The sequence below is a fragment of the Stegodyphus dumicola genome, chromosome 12 (assembly GCF_044657685.1).
Source record: "Stegodyphus dumicola isolate Sdum_Otavi_A_Nest chromosome 12, ASM4465768v1".
Classification (NCBI taxonomy): Eukaryota; Metazoa; Arthropoda; class Arachnida; order Araneae; family Eresidae; genus Stegodyphus; species Stegodyphus dumicola.
The window spans coordinates 88,269,795-88,295,196 of record NC_140779.1 but is presented as its reverse complement, the minus strand read 5'-3'; the positions used below and the strand labels follow the sequence as shown (position 1 = coordinate 88,295,196).

The window sequence follows — 25,402 nt, the reverse complement described above, 5'->3', positions numbered from 1 at the left end:
ATCTTCTCCTTACTGACCTCCGAGTGTCGTCCACATTAGTTTTTCTTTTGCGTCCTCTGCATGCTGGCCTCTTGGCGGAGTAATCGTCGGGTTGTTGTCGTTTCCGTTTTTCCATGGGACGGCTGGTCTTGACGTCCTCCGGTCTGGAGTCCTTTTTGAATTTCTTCTGTTGTTCCTGGTATTTTTGTTCCTCCTGTTGCCGTTTCGGTTTCCGGAACGGCGGCCTTGCTGGCACCTGACTCTCTGGCCCTGGGCGCGTTCTCCTTGATGTATAATTTCTCCTGCGATACGTTGTATGTGGTGTTTTGCACTTTACCACGGTTTCTTTACGCGGTGCATCTGCCTTCTTGTTTTTCTTAAATGCTGGAGTTTGAAAGTTTTTCTTTTTTCTTTTTGGTACCGTCGTCCGGGTTGTAGAAGGGCTAGGTCTCTCTTCAGTTCTCTGCTTCTTGGGTGGTGGAACAGTTGTTGTTATTTCTGGACCTTCTACTTCGTTTAGACTTGAGTCCTGCAAGAAACTTTTAAGGATTTCAAAATCATTTGGATTATAGTATTTTTTCACCTGGTCGGGACTTGCTTTACAGATCTCCCCTCTCTCGTTTTTAAGGTATAATACGACTCCTTTGATTTCCTGAATTACATAGGGGCCTTCAAATTTTGGAGCTAACTTTGCCGTAAAATTGTCTGGGGCACTTGATAAAGAAAATTTCCGCTTCAATACTTTATCCCCAACTTTAAAATCTGCTTCACGGCGTTTTCTATCATAATATGCTTTTTGCTTATTTCTTGCCGTATCCGAGCTTTTAAGCGCCTGATCAATAAGTTTTTGCACATTTTTTCTGTTTAAACTCTTGCTCTCTTTGTTGCACAAAGAATAATTTATCTAAAGGCGTAATTAACTTTCGGCCTAAAAATAATTCTGCTGGGGTTTTTCCCGTAGTATCGTGATTTGCCGTTCTTAAAGCATAAGCTAATTCATTTATGTAGCCATCCAAGCGCTTGTGATGTGTGCTCACGTAACTGCGAATTATTTTTACTATGTTTTTATTCACTCTTTCTGCTATGTTTGCATGTGGTCTATACGGAACCATTTTGATATGGCGTATGCCAAGTCCAGTGCATATGTTTTCAAATATTTGACTAATGAATTGTTTTCCGTTATCGCTAATGACTTTTTCTGTGCACCGTATTTTAAAATGTATCTGTGTAAGAATGCATCTGCGACTGTTTTGGCTGACGCGCGTTTAAGTGGAACAATTTCTGTCCATTTTGAAAAATGATCTACTATTACTAAAAGAAAACGATTTTTATTTAAATCGCTCTGGGGGAAGGGACCAAGAAGATCTATGCCTAAAATTTCTTTCGGAAATGTAGCGCGAATGCTATTTAAGTACCCGGCCGGGCTGTAATTAATATCATTTATTAACTGACATTAATTGCAGGACCTGACATACGCCGTTACTATTTTGTATAATTGCGGGAAGTATACCGCCTCGCGTACCCTTTTTATAGTCTTTCCGACCCCTAAATGACCCGCTGTTTTCGCGTCGTGTAATTCCTTCAAAATGCTTAATCGAAGCGAGGCTGGGATGACTGGTTTGTACTCAAGATTTTCGTTTGTTGTTTTCGTATAAAATAATAAATTATCTATTATTTCATAGTTTTCTGCTCTATTTCTTATCGCATCGATATCTGTGTGCTCAAAGCTTTCGGGGTCTTTCAAATATGCATAGATATTTCCCAATTCAGGATCGGCTTTCAGTTCAGTGATAATCGTATCTCTAGAATCTAAATTTTTGAAGTCAACACAGCGCATTTAAGTTCATTTCCTTCATCGTCCAGTTTCATTCGAGAAAGTGCGTCAGCTACATTGTTTTCCTTACCCGGTTTATATTTTATTCTGATATTATATTCTTGGAGTTTTAAAGCCCATCTTATTAACCTGGGCGTTAGGTTTTTCCCCGAGTAAAGTCTACCAACAGCCGCATGATCCGAAAAGACTGTTACTGGCGCTTTGCCGAAATAAACTCGAAATTTGTGTACAGCCATTAATACGGCTAATGTTTCTCTTTCTGTAGCTGTATAATTCCTTTGTGTCTGATTCAACGTTTTACGAAAAAATGCCAGAGGATGGCTATTTTGCATAAGAACCGCACCCACCGCATAGTCTGACGCATCTGCTGCAATTTCCAGGTTTTCGTCCCCCTCCGCGAATTTTAAAACAGGGGCACTGATGAGCGCTTCTTTTAATCTTTCAAATGCTGTATTTGCTTCCGCTGTCCACATAAATTTACCTCTCTTTCTTTTGATTACTAAGAGTGGTTCAACAATATTAGCGAAATCTTTTATGAAAGACCGATAGTAAGAACATAACCCAAGGAAAGAAGAAAGTTTCTTGGCGGTATTGGGCGGTGGGAAATTCTTTGGGTTTTATTTTTGAATCTTGCGTTTCTATACCCTTTTGCGAAATTTTATAACCGAGATATTTAAGTTCTTTAGTTGCGAACTTGCATTTTGAGGCGTTAATTGTAAGACCGGCCTCTTTTAATAATTTAAAAACTTATTCTAGATCATTAATGTGTTGTTTCAACGTACTACTCGTTATAATTATATCATCTAGATAAATTAAAGTTGATTTTCCTAGGACAGGCTTTAGAACGATGTCCATAGCTCTCTGGAACGTTGATGGGGCCCCACACAACCCAAAGGGCATGCGTAAAAATGCATAAGTGCCCGATTTTGTTATAAACGCGGTTTTATGTATGTCTTCGGGTCTCATAGCTATTTGATAGTAGCCAGACGTTAAGTCCAAAGTAGACATGTATCTTGTCGATTTGATCTGTCTAATAATTTCCTCTATAACCGGCAAAGGGTAAACTGGGAATTTAGTAATACTGTTTTGTTTTCTGTAATCAATAGCAAACCTCCAAGCCTTTTTATCCGAAGGAGGAAACTCGTTCTTTTTCCTACATAGTACGACTGGACTCGCGTACTCACTATTTATGGGCGTTAATATTTTCTTCTTTAACATCTCCTGAATATGTTCTTCGATGATTACGCCTTTTTGTTTGTCGTACCGATAAGGTTTAGTCCTACAAGGTTTTTCGGCTGTTAATTGTATCTTATGCGTAACTATTTGACAATTTCCCGGCTTTTCTGAAAACAAGTTAGAAAAATTACTCACCACTTGCTGTATTGCTTGCCTTTCATGGTCATTCAGATGTGTAAAATCCATTTGCAGTTTCTCCACAGGTTCCACCACCCTCTGGTTCATCTCCAGCACCACGGAACTGTCTTGAAAATTCAGCATGGCCCTCGCGGCCCTTTAAAAGTCCATACCTAAAACAAGAGGATTTTGCAGATTCTTCACTACAAAAATTAATACTTTGAGGCTTTCCTCTTTTACCTGTATGTTTAATGATAATTTCCCGATGCAGTGACATGTTTTTCCTTGCGCCGCTATAATTTCCGTATTTTTGGTTTTAAATAATCGTACCCTATAAAAATTCTTTTTGAAGAAATTTTCGCTCATAAAATTTCCTTCTGCTCCTGTATCGATGAGGGCTTCTACTGGAACATCGCCAACCAGGACTTGTATAATTGGTAGATGTGAGTTTTTTACGATGACCGTACTTAAATGTCTTTTTGAGGGTTTTTTTTAAACTTCCGGGGTCTGGACCCTCCCTTTCACAGGCCCCTCTACTCGTTTAAAGCTTTCCTTTCAATTTGTGCCTTCTGGGTACGCGGATGTTTATTTTCGAATTTTCTTTTTGGGCCTTGACCTTCGAGGTTCGATGAGTTAGCTTGATAGCCCTTTCCCCCATAAGAGCGATTTCCATTTCTGGTTTCCTCATTTGAAGATTTCCTTCGGGTACTTTGAGAATACGTTGCTCCTCTAGCTTTTTCCGCTATTCTGCGATTTTGAAATTTCACCGCCAATTCGAAGAGCTCCTGCAATGTGCTTGGGTTTCTAATTTCGAAGTAGTCTTGAACAGCGGGTAACAATCTTAGTGAGATTATTTCAATAATCTCCGCATCGGGTTTCTTCCCATACAGCATATCCGTCAGCTTAATTTTTCGTAGAATAAAGTCCGTCAATTCTTCTATATCCCGTTGATAGAAACTATATAGTTCGGCTTCCAGCCTTGCTCGATCTTTGACTATGGGGAAGGCCTTTACTAACGATTTTTTGAAATTTTCAAATGTATATGTCTGGCGTCCAAATTCCCCTAATAAAAATTTGCCTATATTTTTCCACCATAGCGCGGCCTGTCCTCTTAGTGCGGATGTGGCGATGGCAACTTTTTGTCTTTCAGGCACAGGGTAGAGCTGAAAGTGATTTTCTAGGCCTTCTAGAAATACGCCACCGAATTTTTTCCGTCGAAATTGACGTTTGGCTTGATTGACGCTCTCAATGTCTGGACCAGGTATCCAAATCCTTCCAATTGGCTTGTCATTTCTTGGTGTTGTCCAGCGGTTTCCATCCAATTTTCGGCCATTTCAGTTCGATAAGTGTTCGGGCGCCAATGTAGCGTTGCGCGCCTCCAACTTGCACGCAACCAAGAGGTGGCTGTTGAAACTGGATAAATGACAGAGTCTTGTTAAGGGTTTAAGTCCCTTTTTATTCAACGTAATAAATTACAAGTGCAGGCTCTTGACGCTCACAAACTACGCCAACTCGGCGGTAAAATAAAAATAATAACCTGAAAAGAAACTAATGACAAGTCTCTAAATACGAGGCTCTCTAAAAGTCACTAACCTCAGCGCGTTTTACAATACTGCTACTAATTCAGCAAACTTGAAGATCACTTGAACGATTAACAATTCTTCCAGGCAAGCACACAGGCCGAAACGCGGGGTTCTTCAATTTCTGGCTAACTACCTCCGCGCTCGTGAAGTAAGAACAACACACCTCGAACTCGTTTCCTTTCTATTTAACTCAGAATACTTCCGCTGATAATTTGAATCCTTGCGCGTTCTACTAAAATTTACATACTCTGGCATTGGCAGTTCCAGTGGAAAGTAAGGCTTGACAGGAAAGATAGTTTAAACTTAAAATAAATGTTAGTTAAAATAAATATAAACCCTACAACCCTCTCCATTTTTTAACCAATTTTATGTTCAAAAATCGAGATAGGAAAATTATGGGTATAATTTAATTTCCGAAGAACGCAGTTAAAATAAGAACATAACAAATGAAACGTATTCATGGATAAACTACTGGCTAAAATAATATTATTTCTTTAAATTAAACCTACATTCCAATAAATATGCATAGTAATATTAACATTAGAATATCTGATGGATATTGACGGTAACAATAAAATATGTAGCGCTATTTACCTTCTAAAGCCCCAGGGGCACCTCACATAAATGATTGAACCCCAAATTTGAAAAGGGTCATCGAAGGAAGGAAGGAGAAAGTGGCTAACAAAGGATCGGAAAAATCGAACACATCAGTAATAGATAAGGCTACATTGAGCTGGAACGTAAATAATGAGAGTAAAATAAAATCATGTAAAATATGGAAATGTTTTAAACGTGTTTTAAGTCTGAGAATACCTACCATGTCCGCGTAGCTTAACAAAGAATCTGCACAATGTACTTTTCAAATAATAACTGAAAGGGATATTATAATAGATAAAATACTAATTCAAAAATGTAAATACAAACTGAACACTCCGAAGCCCTCTCAGGAAAAATCTATGTTCAATAGAGGAAAGAGAAAATTATGCGGTTATTTTTAAAATTTCAGAACCTGGCTCTGAAAAGCTATGAAAATGAGACTAAGAACGTAATACGAATATTGCTATGAAAATTGCTGTTGACTAAGATTTCGGTTTCATTTATACAAATCGTTCCATTATTTTAAAAGAAATGGTTTTCTGGTTCTTGTCATATCAAAAAATATCATCCTTGAGAAGTTAATTTATTATCACATCGCATCGTAAACGTGCGGAAGTTTTGTAGCGGAGAATTTTTATTTCATTCCTTTAGTCTTTCGCCTGAAAGACTAATAACCTTTCTAGAAGATTTAAAAATGTATAGCACTTCAAACGTTACTTCGGCAGATTCTTATGCAGTGGGCTTTACTGTCTTAATAGATAGTGCCGACCTCAGTCAAAACGAGGGGGAAACATCCCTATGCAAGACTCTTACAGACTTTTCGTCATAATTCTTTCATTTTATGCAACAGAAAAGCATGGTGAAAAAGGGGAAATGCTTTTACCTGATGAAAAAGCAAAGCGTGGAAATGCTTTAAAAAAGATTAAAAGAGGGGAAAGAAAAGCTAATGAAAATAAGCAGCGTTTTTCGGCTTGCCGTTGAATCTGTAGATGTGAATTTTGACTCGACGAGGTTCGTTACAGAGCATTAATGCTCTTGGCTCATCATTCGTTTACGTAACCGCATTTTATTAAGTACACGAAAAAATAATTGGAGACAAAAATTCATCATTACACAGAAATGCATCTTCTGAGTACTTTAGAGCAGAATTTGTTTTAAAGCAAGGTTCTTCTAATGATTGTGACACTGTGATGCCACATCTGAAATATTGCATGCATCGAAATCCTATTACTTGGAAACTTCAGCTGTTTAAATTCCCTTTCAACTTCTGACTGATGAATTCTTTATATTTGTGTATTTAACTTTTCGTACTGATCAAATTCTAATTAAAAGTTTTGGTTGCGGACCATCACTTTCAAATTTAATAGAAGTACAACAGTGTTGCTCCAACCATTTAAATTAAGTTTATCATCATGCCGAAAAATCAGAAAATTGTCTAAATATTTTTTCTGCATGCCCCGAACTTTTCTTTTTCTACCCGAAATACTTAACAATAATAAGAGTTATACAGTTAAAAAGACTAATGTATTTTTTCCTCAAGGAAAAATCAGCTTTTCGTTCTACAGAATTACAATTCGCAATCAGAAACAGCGCGAATTGTACTAAAATTATAATAAAATATAAATCTAAAAAGAAGAAAAAGGATGTAATGCCACAACGCTTGCTTGTGAAAAGCATATTTGCCCAACAAAAGTTTATTAGTCTTTAAATGGGCTTTTGCGTCGGTTCACCATAAACGGCGTATCAATTTTCAAATTATTGCTGCCAAATATTATCGCCTTGTGATTAATTAATTAATGTTAGGTTAGGTTAGGTTATTTAATTACGACAAAGCCTCGAGGGCTAGCAGCCTAAGGGGAGGAATGCCTTCGTGGAGGTCTTTCTAAGGGAAACTGGCTCGTATACACGTTACACATGGGGAAAACCACGAAAACACCCATGCAGCCAGCCCGTTCGCGGGATTCGAACCTCGGACCGAACTACCAGTGTTCAGCGACTTTACCGCTCGGCCGCTGGTAGGCCCTAATTAATTAATGATGAAAGAACTTAAGTAATTATATATTTGCATGTATGTACACATTGTATATGTATGCCTGTAACTTCCTCGCATTGTGAAAAAAACACGGTACCTAGAGCCATCAAATTTTAAATAACGTATTCCTCCTTACGAGCAGATCCACTCGGATGCTCTATATAATTATTTTTTCATATTTCGTAAAGCATTAATGGAATTTTGATTACCAAACTCAGCGATTTGACTGCTCGCTTTCGAATAAAATAAAACATTTTTATCTCCAGCGCGCGAGATTATTTCCATTCGGATAAATGCAAAATATTTATCTTTCAGTTTTAATTAACAAACTTAACACTATGAAAGAAATGTGTTGCTACGGCCGAAAATAAAATAATTTCATCTTCCACACACCAGCATGGTGCCATTCAGTAAAGGTGCCTAAGATAATTTCAAATTTAATCTGAAACGTTATACAATAATAAACTGAATTGAGCGATTAAAAAGCAATAAACGTAGTTTTTCATTAGTTTTTTCGAGTTTATTCTGGTATCAATTTGGGGCCGAAATCTAACCTTTTATTTCTGAATAAGCTCGCAACTTAAATTATTTTATCATATCAAATATAGTGGGTGTTTACAAAATTTTAGAACAAATTAGTTAAAAAATTAAACAAATGTTTTAGAATAAAAATTTCTGGCCAACACCTTATTATCTGAAGTACGAAATATCGTCCGCTACTTTTAAATTTATTCTTCTTTCAAAATATCTCATATAAACACGTTGGGGATTGAAGGATATGTTTTTACGATTTTAGAAGAGAAATAAATAATCCTATATCTTAATATAAAAATGTTGTGAAATGCACAGTATTAAAATTTCTAAGTGTAAAATAAGCAACATTATTAACTGGAAAAGGAAAGCTCCTCAGTCATTACCTTTACATGGAAAGAAACCCCATGTACAGCTGATGAATACCCGAAAAAGGTTTAATGTTTAATGTTTCCAAAGTTAAATCGTTGTTAACAAGAGAAAAATCCGCCGACACAGAAATCAGTTACAAAGTCTTTTGATACATGTGCAGCACTAAAGACATAATAATTAACGAAGATTTATAATTTAACAAAGGTGAAAAGCATATTTGCCAACGTTTGCCGAGGCATATGGCTCAACGCAGAACAATTTGTAGAATTACATATGAAAACTATTTAACACGAGATAAATGAAAATACATTGGCATTCATGGTGAGACATTGGCTTTACCTAAATGACTGAAGCAAAAAAGGTTTATTTATTATCGAAAACGAAGATAAAACAAATAAAACCTGGATCCGTTAATGCAACGAAAGTTTCAGTAAGTGGTTCATGATTATCACAGGGTTTTATTAGAATGGAAAATTAAAAGTACGAGGAGTGGAAAAAAGTTTTAAAATCAACTCAACATATTATCAAGAGAAATACTTACCGATTTACAGATGAAATTTCATTTCTTTATCTCAACGACTTTCAAAGAGTGAAGGTTCATCAAACAAAGCAATAAGTCATAATTCAAAAGGTACCACTGCATTCCTTAAAAAATTAAGACTGATGCAGGTATTGCATATATAGTTTTTCAAAATATTCCTGCAAATGCTTCGTTCGTTTCATGTATTGTACCTTTGGTTGTGTGGGGGGACCGAGTTGAGTGACAGTAGGTAGAGCATCTGACTCTTTATAATGATCAGGGCATTTGTAAGGTTGCGTAATACTTACTGCATTATTGAACTCAAAAATATTTATTGCAATTACGAGAAGCTCTTTACATATATATATATAATTCATGGATAGCATAGAAAAGTTATGGAAGTGAATTATAGTCCTCGTGACGTGAGTAGCCTGCCAGCGAGGGTCTCTCTAGCAGAGAGTTAAGGAGTATTCTGAGGTCTTGTCCCGATGGATAAAATCTTCAGACTGATTTAGCCACGCCTTCTTAATTCTTCAGTAGTATTTTACATCCTCTGATTCGTTATATCTGGAACGGTATTATTGGAAAAACGAGATCATTAGTTCGTCAGCCCTCCTGAAATCGAGACGCTTTGACGACAGACAAGGTGCAGAACGTTAAAATCTCTTGACACTAGACGTGAAGTTATGTTTCTTGCACTCTCAACTGGAACGAATTATTGAGTCTGTGATGTCAGACTATGTCGTCTGACATAAAAGCTTAAAAACAGTGACTTGCGGAGATCGCGCACATGATTTTCTCATCTCTGTGTGGTCCACCGCATACTTTTCCTCCAGTATCATCGAGCTGATACAAAATCAGGGAAATGCACATATATGCCCGAACGAGTTTGACAAATGTTTGGTTTCTCGTGATTAGCAAATCTTGGTTTCAAAGCGTAAGGATAGCGAGTATCCATGTCGTTATTAAACAGAAATGCTGGTTTCCCCCGGTCAATTGAGACCGAAGCAAATTTTCCCTGAATGCATAATTAGATCACTTTTTTACTACTTTGAGAACTTCAAAAGCGCCGTCGTACAGTGGCTGTTGTCACGGTTGTACTGCATTATATCGCACTAACACATGTGAACACGTTTTTAGGTCCTTGTCAATAAACACTGATTTTGCCATATGTGATCCAGTTGGTTTAGGTTTAAGCTGCTTCATGCAACTTCGAAGTTGTTCCATATTTTCAAAAGTGATTTTTCGACGTGTCGAAAAAAATCACCTTAGAATTTAATGGTAATTCCGTACACAAGTTTAGAGGAAATGCAACCGATGGTTTCTTTGAGAGCTATTCTCAAACCAAATAGCACAAATGGTAAAACTTCATTCCATGTTGTGACACATTATTACAACTTTTAAAGGACGGTGAGATTCCTCAATTAAGCCATTGCTTTGAGGATGATAAGCAGTTGTGCGTATTCGTTGTATGCCGGGGAGTTTAGTTAGAGCCTATAAACAAGACTCGAATTGCGGTCCTTGATTAGTTGTAAGCGGACGATCCAGTTGGAGTTGGAGGATAATACAAGGAGATGCAATTCAACAATAAACCCATAATATCTAGGTCTGGAGAGAGCTAAGAAAAAATTAAAATACAAATAACATTATAATAAAAATATTAAAATATACCTTAAATAGTTAAACTATAATTAAGACACAATAACACGCCGAACAAATACTAATTCAGAAGTCAAACAGTTATATTTTCAAAATTTTCACAGGTCTAGTTTCGATGCTTTTACCAAACCATCAGCCTCAGCTGCAAAACCGCAAATGAACGAGATAGGATATAATGATTAGATAAGAAAAAAAAGCCTGGACATGAATAAGCAAGTGGCGCCATCTGTTGAGGAAACCAGAACTAAAACAAAATTTCTTCAAAGTCCGAAGGCAAGTTGGATTGGAATTAGGATCGTTAACTAGAACAGAAAGATTTTTTTGAATGTGAAATGCCTCTAGAAAATCCAGTTCTGTAATAGAAGATGTTTTTTGAACAATTTTGGCAGCAGAAAATGAGGCATATGTTAGAGAAAAGAAAACACAGAAGTCTTCCGTTGCTCAATATTGTTGGTCCGAAAATCACACTTTCAATATTTCTGCTGCCAAAATTATTCAAAAAACATCTTCCATTGGAGAACTGGGTTTTCTAGAGGCATTTCACATTCAAAAAAATCTTTCTGTTCTAGTTAACGATCCTAATTCCAATCCAACTTTGCCTTCGGCCTTTAAAGAAATTTTGTTTTAGTTCTGGTTTCCTCAACAGATGGCGCCACTTGCTTATTCATTTCCAGGGGTTCTTATCTTATCTAATCATTAGATCCTATCTCGTTCATTTGCGGTTTTGTAGCTGAGGTTGATGGTTCGGTAAAATCATCGAAACTAGTCCCGTGAAAATTTTTGAAAATATAACGCTGATTTTTGCTGTTTGACTTCTGAGTTAGTTAAACTATGTTAATACTCTTATAAAATAAAATAAACCAACTTAATAAAAATACAATAATAATAAAAATGAAATAATACCGGTACAAAGGAAACATGATACATCATGAATACAATACATCAATACATAACGTAATCATAGTACATAAGCAATAGAATAATACAGTGACATATAAAAGATTAAACTCCAGTCAAATAATAATACTAAAAGTCAAGCAACAAATAAAGTCATACAAGACTGCGAAGGCTTGGGTGATCTTAAAATAGAAAACAGGAGGCCAGCAAATAGAAAGCTGCTCTAAACTCACTTTAAATGCACTTCTGGTACCCGCATGCAACCTACAATGTAATTAAATATGTTCCACATCTTCCACAGCATCGCCACAAGCATAGAATTAACTAACAATAATACTGAAAAGAAGTAAAGGAAATTCCAAAATTCGTATGCCCGGTCAAAATCTGACTAAGTTTATTATCTGGCTTACACTTAAGTCGTTGGAAAACACTTGGAAAAAAATATATTTTTCCACTGGACCTTCGAAGAAGGAAGGTATTCGGCATTTTTAAGGAACAAATTTCTCAAATTGTAAGCATGAAACTAAATTTATGAAATTTTAAAATACGCTTAAGAAATATCTATGAAAGTTTCTACTACGTCTGTGAGACAGATAAACAAGCGCTCACTCTAAAACTACCGGTTAATTTCACTGCCACTTCATCTCTAGCAAAACAAGAGGGCAACAAAACAATTAATCATTACCTAAGATAACACAATCAATGAATGAGATTAGTGAGGATGTTTGATGGATTGTTATTGTTTCCCCCTCTGCAAGGAACATGTATCAAATGATGCTTGAAGTTTTTTTTTCAAACTAAGGAAAAGTTAATTTGAAGGATTTATCACACTGGACTAAATCTCTGGGATTAATGGATACAATTAGCTCGACTGAGGGCAAGGACCGTGAATTTTGGAAGCAGGAGGTGTTATTTTAGATTAAAAGAGAGAAACGTGTGGATATATTTAAAAAAAAATTTAAACTGGAAGTTTACTCGTTTTTGTCTGTTACTTAAGGCGTGTATTTTCCTATTAAATGAATGAATGCTTGAGAGCTATTGGAATATGTTTTACGCAAAAGTTAGTTTTAGCAATTATATTTATATTTATATTTATGTATGTATCGTATTATTTCAAACCAAAAATTGCATAACAGGTGATACCTTTTGTGTACAAAAATAGCTTTTAAATACTGCTATTTATATGCTTAAGAATATTTTAATATTCTTATACGTGCATGTCTACAATATTGAAAACATATTACGTAAGTACTTAAGAGGACTTTAAGGCTAAAATAAATGTGTAACAAATTACGTTATAATATAATGTATCTAGGACAATAAAATTTCAAACAGGTACAAAAGAAATTCATTTACTGCAAAATAATTTTTTTCAGTCTAAAATTAAACAACATATGGAATATTACGCTAATGGCATTTAAATTTAGTAATGTGAATCCTTTACAGACTGACACGACTATTTTTTTCACTTTTTGTTAATTATTTACGTTGTAAATTAATTCCCTTGCAATAATTCCTTTGAAACTATGAACTCAAAATTAATTTCTTAATGGGCTTTGAACTGAAAAATAATCATTGTAAACCTCATCAAATAAAATCATTATTAATGTAATTTTTAAAGGAATAATTTTTGTCTAATTCCATACTTTATTGTCTTGTCATTAGTTCATTAAATTTAAATAAAAATGTGCTTATCTTAAAGATTATATTTAACTGCACTGCGCTTATATATAATAAATCACATTATATAAAATAGCAGTTTGTATTATTTAAATTTATAATAAGAAATCTAATTATTTTGTTGCATTTCTTTAAAATTGTTAGTTGTCTAAAAGTATTAAATCCACCATACTTTTTTTAGCCCAAAAACAATTTTGCATTGTTTCACTTTAATGCGTTATTTCATTTTTCCTTCCAGTCTCTTGCTGTCGGAAAAACGTAACATAATTGTCCTTTCATAATTAGTTTATCTGTTATTAATTAGCAAACTAAACTATTTAAATTCACGAGTAGTATATATTAAAAATATTATTTCTTACTTTTTGATCCGAATGATTTTAAAAAATGCATTTAATTCATGATAAATCTAATTACAAACATAAAATATATTTTATAGAATTACATTATTAATTTTCTCATTTTTACTTCCTTGTGCGAAGTAAAAAGGAAGTACTGTAATCGCAAAAAATTTCAGGCAGCATATTTCGACGAAAATATCCATTTTGACCGCTAGCGAATGCAATTTAACGATGTTTTTGCGTGATATCTGTACGTAAGGACAGAATAAAATACTCTTTTCCTCCAAAAAAATTATAAAACTGCTTTAAAATGAATTCTGAAGAGAATTTTTCGTGGCGCCTGTACGTACGTATGTACGTACGTACGTATCTCGCATAACTCAAAAACGAGTATCCTCAGAACGTTGAAATTTTGTATATAGGACTGCTATAACATGTAGATGTGCACCTCGTATTTTGGTTGCAATCGGTTGTACCAAACGTATATAAATAAATTTATATATATATCCACTCTGTTACCCGGCTCAGTGATCTCAGTTTCTTTACTCTTATATGTTTGTAAATTGTACTTTTTTTGCTTTAAAAATGATTGAATTTTGTTGTTCTTATCTTCGGGTTAAGGTTTTCATGCCTTTAGTAAATCTGTAGGCAATATTTTTAGAATTATCAACAATTTAAAGTTGTTTAAGTGCCGCTAAGCCTAATAATTTTTTTTAATGGCGGCCATTGCTTTTTTACATTTGAAACAGCAGGATAGTGGATTTGTTGCCAATCTAGAGAAACTTAGCTTCGTAACAACAAAGATAAAACGCCTTCATTTATTATTGTGAATTAAATCATGCTTAATCCTGTCTGGAATTTTTTCGAGGAAATAAGTGTTTAAGATTTGCTTCGTAATTTTTAATACAGATATTTTGAGTTTTTATATATTTTTGCCTTGTCCCGAAGTGAGAACTGAATTAATTGAATGAGAAATTCTCAATCGTCTGAGAAAAACTGTTTCTTTTTTGTTTTGTTTGCTTAATTTCTTTTATACATCGTTCTAGCTTTATTATAGTATTTGAATAGAACATGTGGGAACGATTAGATAATTCTTTAAATGATATAAACTTTGTGCATTCTGAGTTATAATATGAACGAAATGTAATACTGTTAATTGAACCTAGCGCCAGACTGTCGCTATTGTAAACAAATAGAGTGAATTTTAAAGAATGCATTTATTCTATTGTGGTTTATGAGCTGTCGGCGAAGTAGATTTAATTCAATCCAATAAGTTTAAATGAAATGCAAGAAATAAATGTGTATAATTTAATATTCAAGGAAGTCATGGGGTGTACACATCAGATTTTTTAAATATACGAAGGATATAACTTTCCTATAATAATCTAAGTACATTCATCTCATACCCTATGAAATGCTTTGCTATTTCACCTGGACCATTTTTATCAATATTCTCTACTGATAAACTATATTAAATTTTGCTGTGAGATAAGTAACTTCGGAGTTTCCGTTATGACATCTAAATACACCTTTAGTAACCGGAACTAAAGGCGTATTTAACTGTCATAGGAAAAGCAAGACCGTTAACAGCAGTTACAGCTATTAAGCTTATTTGCAACATACTATGCAGTTCACTGCAATGTAACTAGATATGCCACTAGACACTCTATAAAATCAACACTACAAGCCTAAATGCATATTAATTTGTACGTACGTGGATCAATCAATCCACCAGTCAGTATTGGTTTATATTGCAGACCTGGAGATGAACTATACAGGCTTTTTATTTAACCTAGATACGAGATCATATTATTAGCATACAAAATACTGAGTGTGTGATTATACCCACACAAACTTTAAAAGTAACCTTTTGGAGAGTTCTTTAAAATCTGAAAGCTTTCAGTTTTTAATAAGCCTTTTTTTATTTGGAAACCTTCAGTTACGTTATATTATGGGGTTTTATTTTATTCTCGTAACAGTTAATTTTACTTTGGAAACAAGCGTTCCTTTAAACTCTCATTTTACAATCCCCGTTTTCTTGCCAAAATGAGATTCAGTTTCGCGAATTATGTAAAGTAGGGTAGAAGGCAACCGTTTAAGCTGAGGTCTGAGTTACTTCAGAGAGAGCGTGTTCTGGCTTTCGGCCAATTTGTTTCGTTACTAGTTAAAGCTTGCTAATTTACTGCATGATCGTGCATATTAATTGCTTGTTAATCCACGTCAGTGTTATCAGCCAAGAGTCAACTACGCATGAAGTAGCTGTATGCAGCTTCGGCTGATTATTCAATTTAGATTTAGTTTTAATTTTACGTTCCATTTTTGAGTTGCCACCACACATTTTCGCTGATACTGGAAACACGAAAGTGCCTTCTGTGAACTGTTTTTGAATGAATAACAGGGATTTATTACCCTTCTTCGTGAGTTGTTACTCTTAAAATAAAACTTAGCGAATAGTCGCTTGACAGTTCCAGTAGATTCTAGCTTCAAGTAACTTTGATTTTGATAGAATCTTATAACATGAACGAACGAATTTTATCGCAAAACATCCAGAAATTTATAAATTGACTAACAATTTGATTTATTCATTTTGTTTCGTTAAATCAGTGGCATCACCACTCAGATATCTCTCTCGATGGTGGTGCCAGTGGACGAATGGATTAAAACTTCGAATGCTAGCAGTTCATTCAAGATCTTCCCCTCCCTGTGTCATGTAAACCGGCTATTGCACAGGAGTTTCAAACATTTTTCTGAGTATGGTGTGTATAAGAGTCAGTTACCCTTAGGAACGTATTCCCCCTTCAGAAGCAGTCAGTCTTTCCATGCACTATCCTAATTGCTCATATCCAGAAATAAAAAATGTAAAAAAACTATTATATACACAAACAGCGTTCATTAATGAAAATGTTTAACTGAAAGAGCTATGTTTTTGCATTACGTTTTGTGATAAACCAAATAAGCTGAGTTTCTAAATAGTATTGTACAGTTAAAAGTTTCGACTAGTTACAATTTAAGTAAAATATCAAATAAGGGGGACATTTGTTTTAAGAAAACTTTGGTTATGTGCTACATTTCAAAAAATAAATACGAAATTTAGTTTTTATAAAAAACTACATTAAAAGGGAAAAAGAGGTTAGTTAGAAATCTATTTCCTATATCTTAATTATTAAAACAAAAAAAATTCCTTCTTCGTGAAATCAAACATGCCCGTATAATAAGTTTAGCAAGTTTCACTTATAACGGCCCCTACGAAGGCATCCCTCCTCTTCGGCAGATAGATATAGTGTTTTTTTGCCATAATCAAATAATTTAACCATTTAATATGTTGAGGTACTTTATACACATATTGCTAAAACAGATAATCCTATCAATTTTCAAATACACGTTTCTAAATGAAATCATAATTATCATAATTTTTATGATAGAAAAGTATTCATTTAGAAGCGACAGTTTTAAATTATCATTCGCAGACTTATATAAATTCGATACTTTGCATATGATGAAACATGATTTATATAATTTCTAAAGTTAGATTGTTTTCTTCCAATGAAAATGCTTATTTTAATAATTTTTAGGCTAATTTTAATACACTGGACTAGCCTTTTTATAAAAGAATTTTAATAGGAATTTAATAATTTTCATTACTTAATTTCTTTCTTAATATCAGAACCATCCCAGAGGTATTTGGTAGTCCATCCAATATTATCCCACATTGTATTGGGAAACATTTTTCAAAGTGTTATTTCACGTGAAACATATGTAATAATTAGAAAGGTTAATTTGTGTAAACATGATTCCGAAACTAGTTTACGGTTATAACTGTGCTCGTGGCTAATAGATGAGATTCATTGTTAAAAAAAAAAAAAAAAGAATTATATTTGAGAGGATTAAGATTTTTAACGTGGCATCACGGGATTTTTCACGCTCTCGCCTGAGCATCGAATTTTACCAATATGCTCTTGAAATTACTCTTTTTAACACTTTTTCCCCCCTGACATTTTAACTTTATTATTAAGCATCTCTTTCTTTTCACTTACACCGCATAAAATTCAAGAACATCATCAAGAAATATTTTAAATATTGATTTAGAATTACCGATGGAATGTGAGAGATTGTCATACATTTTTACTTCCTTGTACAAAGTAAAGATATTTTGTAATCGAGAAAAATTTTGGGTACTGTATTTACCCCAGATAGAACCATTTTGACAATTCTGGAATCCATCTCGAGGATTGTGTTTTGCGTGGCATCCCTACGTTTGTATACGCAGCTACATTTTAGAAGAGAAAAATGCGAATAAGCGAAGAGACGTAAGTTATTCAAGGGAGACTAAACGGCAAAAGACAGTGCGTAGATGTATTGCAGCTGTATTTGTAGTAAAATGTTTCTTTAATCTAGTTGACTAAGAACTAAACGTAGTGTGAAAGGTTAAAATGATACGGAGTTGGTTTTCAGATATGCTGCAGTTTCGAAAATATTACTACTTTTTTTAGAATAGAAGAAGGAAGTGCCCAAATTAGAAAGGAGAATTAAGGGGCTACTCCCTAATTTAAAATATAATTCAGAGTTACACATTATTTCTCTTAATTATATTTTTATATGCATACCCACCCCCTTGCCCGGCCTTTATTTACCTTAACACGGCAATCGTTGCTCGCAGTCACACACTTCCAATTACAAAACTGTTTCCGATTAAGAAACATATATATTTTGACAATATCAAATTTAATAAAAAATAATTTTCGGCAAAGAACGAAATCTAACTTTTAATGCTGTCCTCTTTCCAATTCCTATACTTATATTTGGGAACGTTTTACATTCGTTATGAAAAAATTAAATTAGATTAAGTTTTATTCCCTTACGACAAAAATCGAGGTCGGTTAACAATATTAGAATAATTCGAGGAAACAATTTTAAATGAACTGCAGCAAAAACTGTGTGTATTATTTAATAGGCCGTGCAAGGAAGTGATGTGATATTCAAATCATATTCTTTTTATATCGGGTATATTATTTCTTTTAAAATTAGCCATTCGAGCGGCCAGCCACCTAGTTATGATAAAAAAAGAAAAAGTGTATAATGATTTTAACCAAATCAACTAGTATCATTTCATAAAAATATTTAATATTTCTAATATTTTTAATTAAACGTTTCATGATTTAAGTGCATTTTTATTTTAAATAATCAAACTATGTGTGGAATAAATAATTTTAAGAACAGCGTAAATTGCTTTTCTATCACATGGCTTGTTACTCAGCAACAGGAAGATTAAATTTCAAATTTATATATCTTACGCTTTACTGAATGGCAACACGCTGTTGCGTAGAGATAGCAATTATTCTATTCGAGTCAGTGACAATACAATGCTTTAAAATAACCGCATTTGTGGATTAAAACTGAAAGTCGTTGAGCTGTATGTGAAATAATATTACCGCAAGAACTCCATATCATACATTCTACAGAACAGAATATTTCCAATTTTTCCACTTTGCTTGGTATGTTAATTTTACTCACTTATTGTACGGGATTAGGTTTAGGCTCTTTCCAGCTTTATCGAAACAGTGCTAGACAAAGACACCAATATGGTTCAAATAATGTATGTCATTCTACATAGGATCAAGCTATATAGCTCAGGAGCCTGGATCTACTGACGCTTTTACTTTGATAATAAAAATTAGCAAACTGAAAGATAAATATCTTGCATTTTGCCGAATGGGAACAATTTGGCGCGCTGGAGATAAAAATGTTTTATTATGTGGTGTCCACATCAGATGTTTCTTTTTATCTGTCCATCATAAAGAACAATGAATAATTTTTAGTGCAGCGTATCCATGATAATGCGACTCAGTTTTTCAAACTGTCGAAAACATACAGCTTGGAGTTAAAGCTTGCTGATTTAAATTCGTGGCTAGAAACGCAAATGCGGACAAAATACCAAATATGGTGACAAAACGTATACTGAACTGTAACTGTAGGTAAATTTCTGAAACTTTTAAAAATAGAGTACATTTAAATTTTGTTTGAAATGCTAAATAGCCTGCCTTGGATCCCTATGAAATAAAGGCGCAAAATGTAACAGATTCTTTATTTCCTCAAAATATCCTTCATTACGAAACGCCTAACGTATTAATAATTAAATTTTATATTACGAGATTTTTCTTTCGTCCAGACGATATAGCAGTTAGGGCAGCCGACTGCGATACCGAGCGGTCCAGGTTCGAATCCCGGAGAAGTATGTAAATTGTCTGTCCCCTCATAGGAAGTAAGGTAGGTGGCTCCAGTAACCAGTTAGCAGTGGTCAGTGCTTGAAAGGCAAGTGCCCGCCATAAAAAAAGAAAAATAAAATAAAATAAAATAAAATTCTATTCGCTACTGATATAGATGAATTAATTAACACTCCTACAAAATCTTAACTTATTTCAATTACTAGAAATAAAGCTTCTTTCTCAATAAACACTGGAAGTTCCGTGCTATTTGTAATACTGAAACTAACGTGCAGAAAACTTATTTTCTAAACTCTAATAACTAATTATATAAGTAAGATTCAATCCCTTATATTTGCTTAGCTGTGAAATCCATATTGCATCTGCATAGGCATTCCTTTCATAATGTCTATCTTAGGATAGATAGGAAATGATAAAATAATAAAAATGCAAGAGTTTCCTCAACTTAAATAGCAAGGCGCCAAACGATTTCTTATTCTCAAGATCTAAAAAATGAAGGCTATCTTAGACTGTCATATCTACAAAATTCAACGACTATCTGTAGAAACACAGTTCGCTCTTAACCCGATTTCTGTTGTAAAACAGAAATTTTATTCCTTCATAGAAATTCTCAAGCAAAAAGCAAAGAACTTTATACAATTCTGATGCCTATGGCTCGAAGGAATTTGAATCCTTCGGTTTCCAAATCTATGTTATAAGTAATCTTACTTTTTTTTTATTCATATCTGCTGCTTTGATATTCAAATAAAAGTATTATTTTTCCCATTCGTGAATATGGAGGGAAGAAGCTGTAATATAAAATATCACATTCACATTTCGTACTTTACTATTATTTATTTTGTCTATATGTGTGCATTCCAAACAAACAATTTCATATCTACTTCGTAGAGCTAACATTTAGTATTTTGCAGCTTATTTCTTACGAAATTTAATAGAAGAGATTGAAACGTTTCTGTAGTAATTTGTTAAACATTAAAATGTGATATTACATTTAAAACATTATGCGTATTACAATGCATGTTATGCGAAGAAATATTTCCAGAACATATTTAGAATATGTCGTTTATATCATAAAATACACGGTAAATAACCTGAAAGTTTTCAGATTTTATAAAACGCCTAAAGTCGCGTTTTTTTAACGCTTTGTGTGTTACCTTTATTTATTAAACATCGTGTTCTTTGCTCATAAAACTTTAAATTCAATTTAAAAGCAATATCACAAAATAATTTAAAAAGAGCTATACTTTTAGAATTTCCGAAACAGTCTCCCGCGATGGAGATAATAATGTTCTTTCCGTACAACGTTGCCATTGCTCGCTTTGAAATCGTTGAGTTTATTAATCAAAACTTCGTTAAAGGTTTACAATGTATGAAATAGGTAATAAAACAAATTTCAAATTCGGGCTTCCAGATGCCCATATTCTAGTGGAAGACTACGTTATTCAAAATTGGATGACACTAGGTGCCGTTGCCGTTTTTTTTCCACAATGCGAGAAACATACATTCATGCAGATTCTTCATTATTTAATATTTTGAATATAATTTAGGGCTCTAATATTTGGTGGCAACAATTTGAAAAGTGAAACGCCGTTTATAGTGAGTAAAAAAAATTCCAAAACGAAATTAATAGCCCTTCTGGGCAAATTGCCTCTTTCGGCTAATAATGCATGAGGTCTTACGTAAAATCTGATACAGCAGAATCCATCTTAATCTGCGCCCAACTGATTGGCAATACCGAAATAACGGCATTTTTTAAAGTCTAGATTTAAACACGGAAATTTAGGCTTATGTGATAAAACGTATGCAGTGGGCTAACAATCAGACAATTTAATGTTGGAAACATTCGTGTTATGATTCTGATGCCCGACGTATCAAGATTTCTCTGACTTGAGAATCATGGTATGGTGTGTGGTGTGGTGTATTTAATTATGGCAAAGAACACTAGGGCTATCTGCCTAAGAGGAGGGATGCCTTTCGTGGAGGACTTTCTAAGGGAAACTGGCTCGTATACACGTTACACATGGGGAAAACCATGAAAACGCCCATGCAGCCAGCCCGTTCGCGGGATTCGAACCTCGTACCGAACTACCAGTGTTCAGCGTCTTTACCGCTCGGCCGCTGGTAGGCTACAAAGAATCATGGAATTATTCCAGAATATAAAAATGAACTAATTAATTTTTATGAGTTAATGTGAGAACTTTGAAAGTAGTGTCCGCTATTTTTTAAAAAAAATTATAAGGTATTTTCTTTCTCTATTCTGCATAGCTTCGTGAAGTAAGTAGAAGGACGCTTGACGCTTATTTGGGAAATAATAAAAATGATAAAATAATAATTCCGAAGTTCGAACTCAGGCAAGGGCATTTGAAGTTCTTCAGTTTTCTGACATGGAAAAATTCTAAAAGAATCTACAACTGGAACCCGAACTATAAAAAATCTGGTGAACAATAATTCGTCACCATTAGGATTTGACGACTGGGTCTCTAGTCCCCAGTCGCCTTTAAAGGAGCAGTATATAAGGTTTTTTTTTTTCTCCCTCCTCTCCGAATGCCTTCATGCCTCGGACTGGAAGCACGTCCGACGCGTAATCGAGAGGTCTGAAATTCAAATCTTGACGAGTGTATTCCACATTTGTCAGGTTCCAATATCGATATAACCTAATGACTCAATCAAATTCACACTGAAAGACACCATATTTACTTTCTCTCTTTCCTGGAAAGATATAAAAAATATGATTTTACATCGCTGTTGGTGTAAATTGTCGCCTATAATCATTGATGAAAAATAAAGCAGCAAAGATTTCCATGGTGTTAAAACACGTCTGGCGCTTGTTTTATGCATCTTGGATTTACTTACATACTAAAAAAAAACATTTAACCGGAGGAAAATAGTATCAATGAAAAGGAGATGCAGCCTTAGACGGATGTAGAAATTTACATTCCTGTCTCAAGATGATGACGAAATAATCGAATATGTACTGGTAAAGGATGAAGATGCTGAAAAGGTTTGGTTTGGTTTTGTTTATTAGATTACGGCAAAGCACTCGAAAGCTATCTGCCTTAAGGGAGGGATGCCTTCGTGGATGACTTTCTAAGGGAAACTGGCTCGTATACACGTTACACATGGGGAAACCACGAAAACGCCCATGCAGCCAGGACGTTCGCGGCATTCGAACCTCGGACCGAACTACCAGTGTTCAGCGACGTCACCGCTCGGCCGCTGGTGGGCGATGCTGAAAAGGAGAGGGCATGAAGATAAAGATCATACGCAGAGCGAGAAAATTGCATGGAGGGAAGCTGACGTAGAATTGCATTAAGTTCACCTATGTTCGTACACGATTTTACAAAGCTTCATTGTTATACAACGATTTTTTTTAATTACGACGGTGATCTTATAAATAAGAGTACATATTATGCATAGGTTATGCGCCCATCATACTAAGAAATTCATAATTTTCATGTAATAATAAATATTCTTATTTTAAAATATTATTTAATTTGCTTTTTTGAAACATAAAATCATTTATGTGTTTACTTTTAAATAACCTTCTAGAGACATTAGGTATTTTGAAAGTAGGAGATATGAAAAATGAGCAATACCCTCGCCGGGACTCGAACCACGGACCTCTCGAATGCGCGTCGAGCTTGCTGACCACTACACCACGAAGGTATGCTAAGAAGGCGGGAGAAATACCTTATAACCTGTACGATTTTAAATATTATTTATTTGATTTTGGCCGGTAGATCAAAAGTGCTAGCAAAGAAATTCGTATCCTGCAGTTTCTACAGATTGCATCACAAAATATGAGCGAGTAAATTCCACAAACATATATTCAATCATCGGGAAAATTCGCGCACTTCCGTTGCTGCCGGTCAAAAGGGTTTTTATTGTACTACAAAGTAATAAGCTAAGTGAGGCAGACATCTTTCGTATTATTATGCATGGCTCAGAATTTCATAATCTGGAAAATGATCCTTTTCTTCTCTATTATCTTTTCATCGCATGATTGCTTTCCGTCATTGAAGATGGTAAAATATTTGGACATGAATATTTTCTTTCTGTTACCCATTCCAGATTAAACATCTAATAAGTTCTATGAAGACTTTTCGTGTTTTTTCTGATGAGCAATATAAATATGAGATAGATTATAGCAAACCTTTGAATAAGTTGCTCGACTCTTTCATACAATAAAGTGCTTATTTAAGAAATGGACGACTTATGGTGTTTGAGAATTTAAGTCTTATCTATATATACATAAAGAAGAATATCTGTTTTTGTGTTTGTTTGCGATACACTCAGTCACTTCTATAGCTTTTGTCACCAAACTTTCTGCAGTTCTTTTCTGGGTCCTGATAAGGGTCGCAGTTCACGTGTTTCCCCCCATTAAAAAATCAATATACGTATATTTTACGTGAATTTAACGAACTTCTGATTAAAAGCTCAGCAATCTGAAAGCTTTGTATTGCCACTCTGCAAAAAGCGTAAGATATACATGTTTCAAATTTAATCAAAATTCTCGGCGATGTAAAAAAGTTGTGTTGCCACTCGAGAAAATGCAATTGTATTAATTTATCTCGAATTTAATAAAACAAAACTCGGATATTTAAGATAAATATGTTGCACTGCCCAAATTAAAATATTTTAAAGTGTGGTATAGCTCAGCAAAGCGTAAAATATTTAATTTTTCATGCGAAAACACGTACACATTGGTGCATTCCATTACGATGCCACTTATGATTACAGTCTTCATCCAAGTGTGATCGGTGGAAAGATGGATAAATTATATTTGGAAGAGCCCTCAAATTTAAGAATGAAGCACCAGGAATGTTGCTATCTGGGTAGAAAAGTGAAATTCCTCGCCCCAGATGGGAAACAAAATATTGTGTTTCCAAAACCATTTCAATAAATACAATTAAAACACAAACACGTTCTTTCCTTTAAGTAGCACAACAACCAACAACGCATTGCCGGGTAACAGCTAATTTAAAATATGGTAATGTAAAATAATTAATAAGCAAAGTAACTTTTAAATATCTACAAAGTAAGTATTCTTAGTGAATCTTATCGTAACTGAGTCACAGAATGGTGTTGTTTGACTGCTTTAAAACTGTGGCTCCCACACGTAAATGATTGGATCTCTTAAATCTATTTTGAACGGAACAAAAAGTGTTACGATTGTAATAAAGCAATGATGATTAAGAATATCAAATAAACAATCTAATTGCATGCAATTCATTTTAAGAAAATAAAAGCAAAAGACAAGCTTTTTTTATCATGCATTTCACAAAAAAACAAAATAAGCTAATCTGTAGATAGACGTGAAAAAGCATTAAAATAAATGGGCAAGAAAAATGAGACTTCTGAACGAGGCATTAAATTATTCTCGTCGCTAAGCTATGTGAACTAACACATTTAGATAAGCAGACGATTGTGCAGAAGCGGCCATGCAGCATTTCGAAGAAAACAGCTTTTCTGAAATGATGGAAAAGGGAAATTCCATGTCCTCCAAAAAGTGGTCGACAAAGACGGATGATATACTTAATAAAAAAAAGAGGAACAGATAAGCATTTGAAGCTGAAACTATTTCGCTTAGTACATATACAAAGTTAAAAAAATACATATCACCTCAAAAGAGTTTCATTCCATCCTATGTATTATACTCCGCTTTTCGGGTTTGGCTTTGGCGATCAATTCCGGTATTCAAGATTGAATTTTCCCTAAAATAAACAATGTTTTCTTTTTTAATCATGTTAGCTTCAATCTGTTTTTTTTTCAGTTGTTTTTCAACCCAGTAAACATTTGCTATAAT

At 34.3% G+C, this 25,402-nt stretch overlaps 1 protein-coding gene and 1 non-coding gene across 2 annotated transcripts in view; one reads left to right on the top strand and one right to left on the bottom strand.

Moving 5' to 3' along the window:
* LOC118200827 (cell adhesion molecule Dscam1-like) overlaps positions 1–25,402 on the top strand; it is a 1,398,975-nt gene that overhangs the window by 802,801 nt on the left and 570,772 nt on the right. The window lies entirely within an intron of this gene.
* TRNAA-CGC (transfer RNA alanine (anticodon CGC)) lies at positions 23,190–23,262 on the bottom strand. The gene has a single exon. It is a non-coding gene; the product is annotated as a tRNA-Ala (tRNA).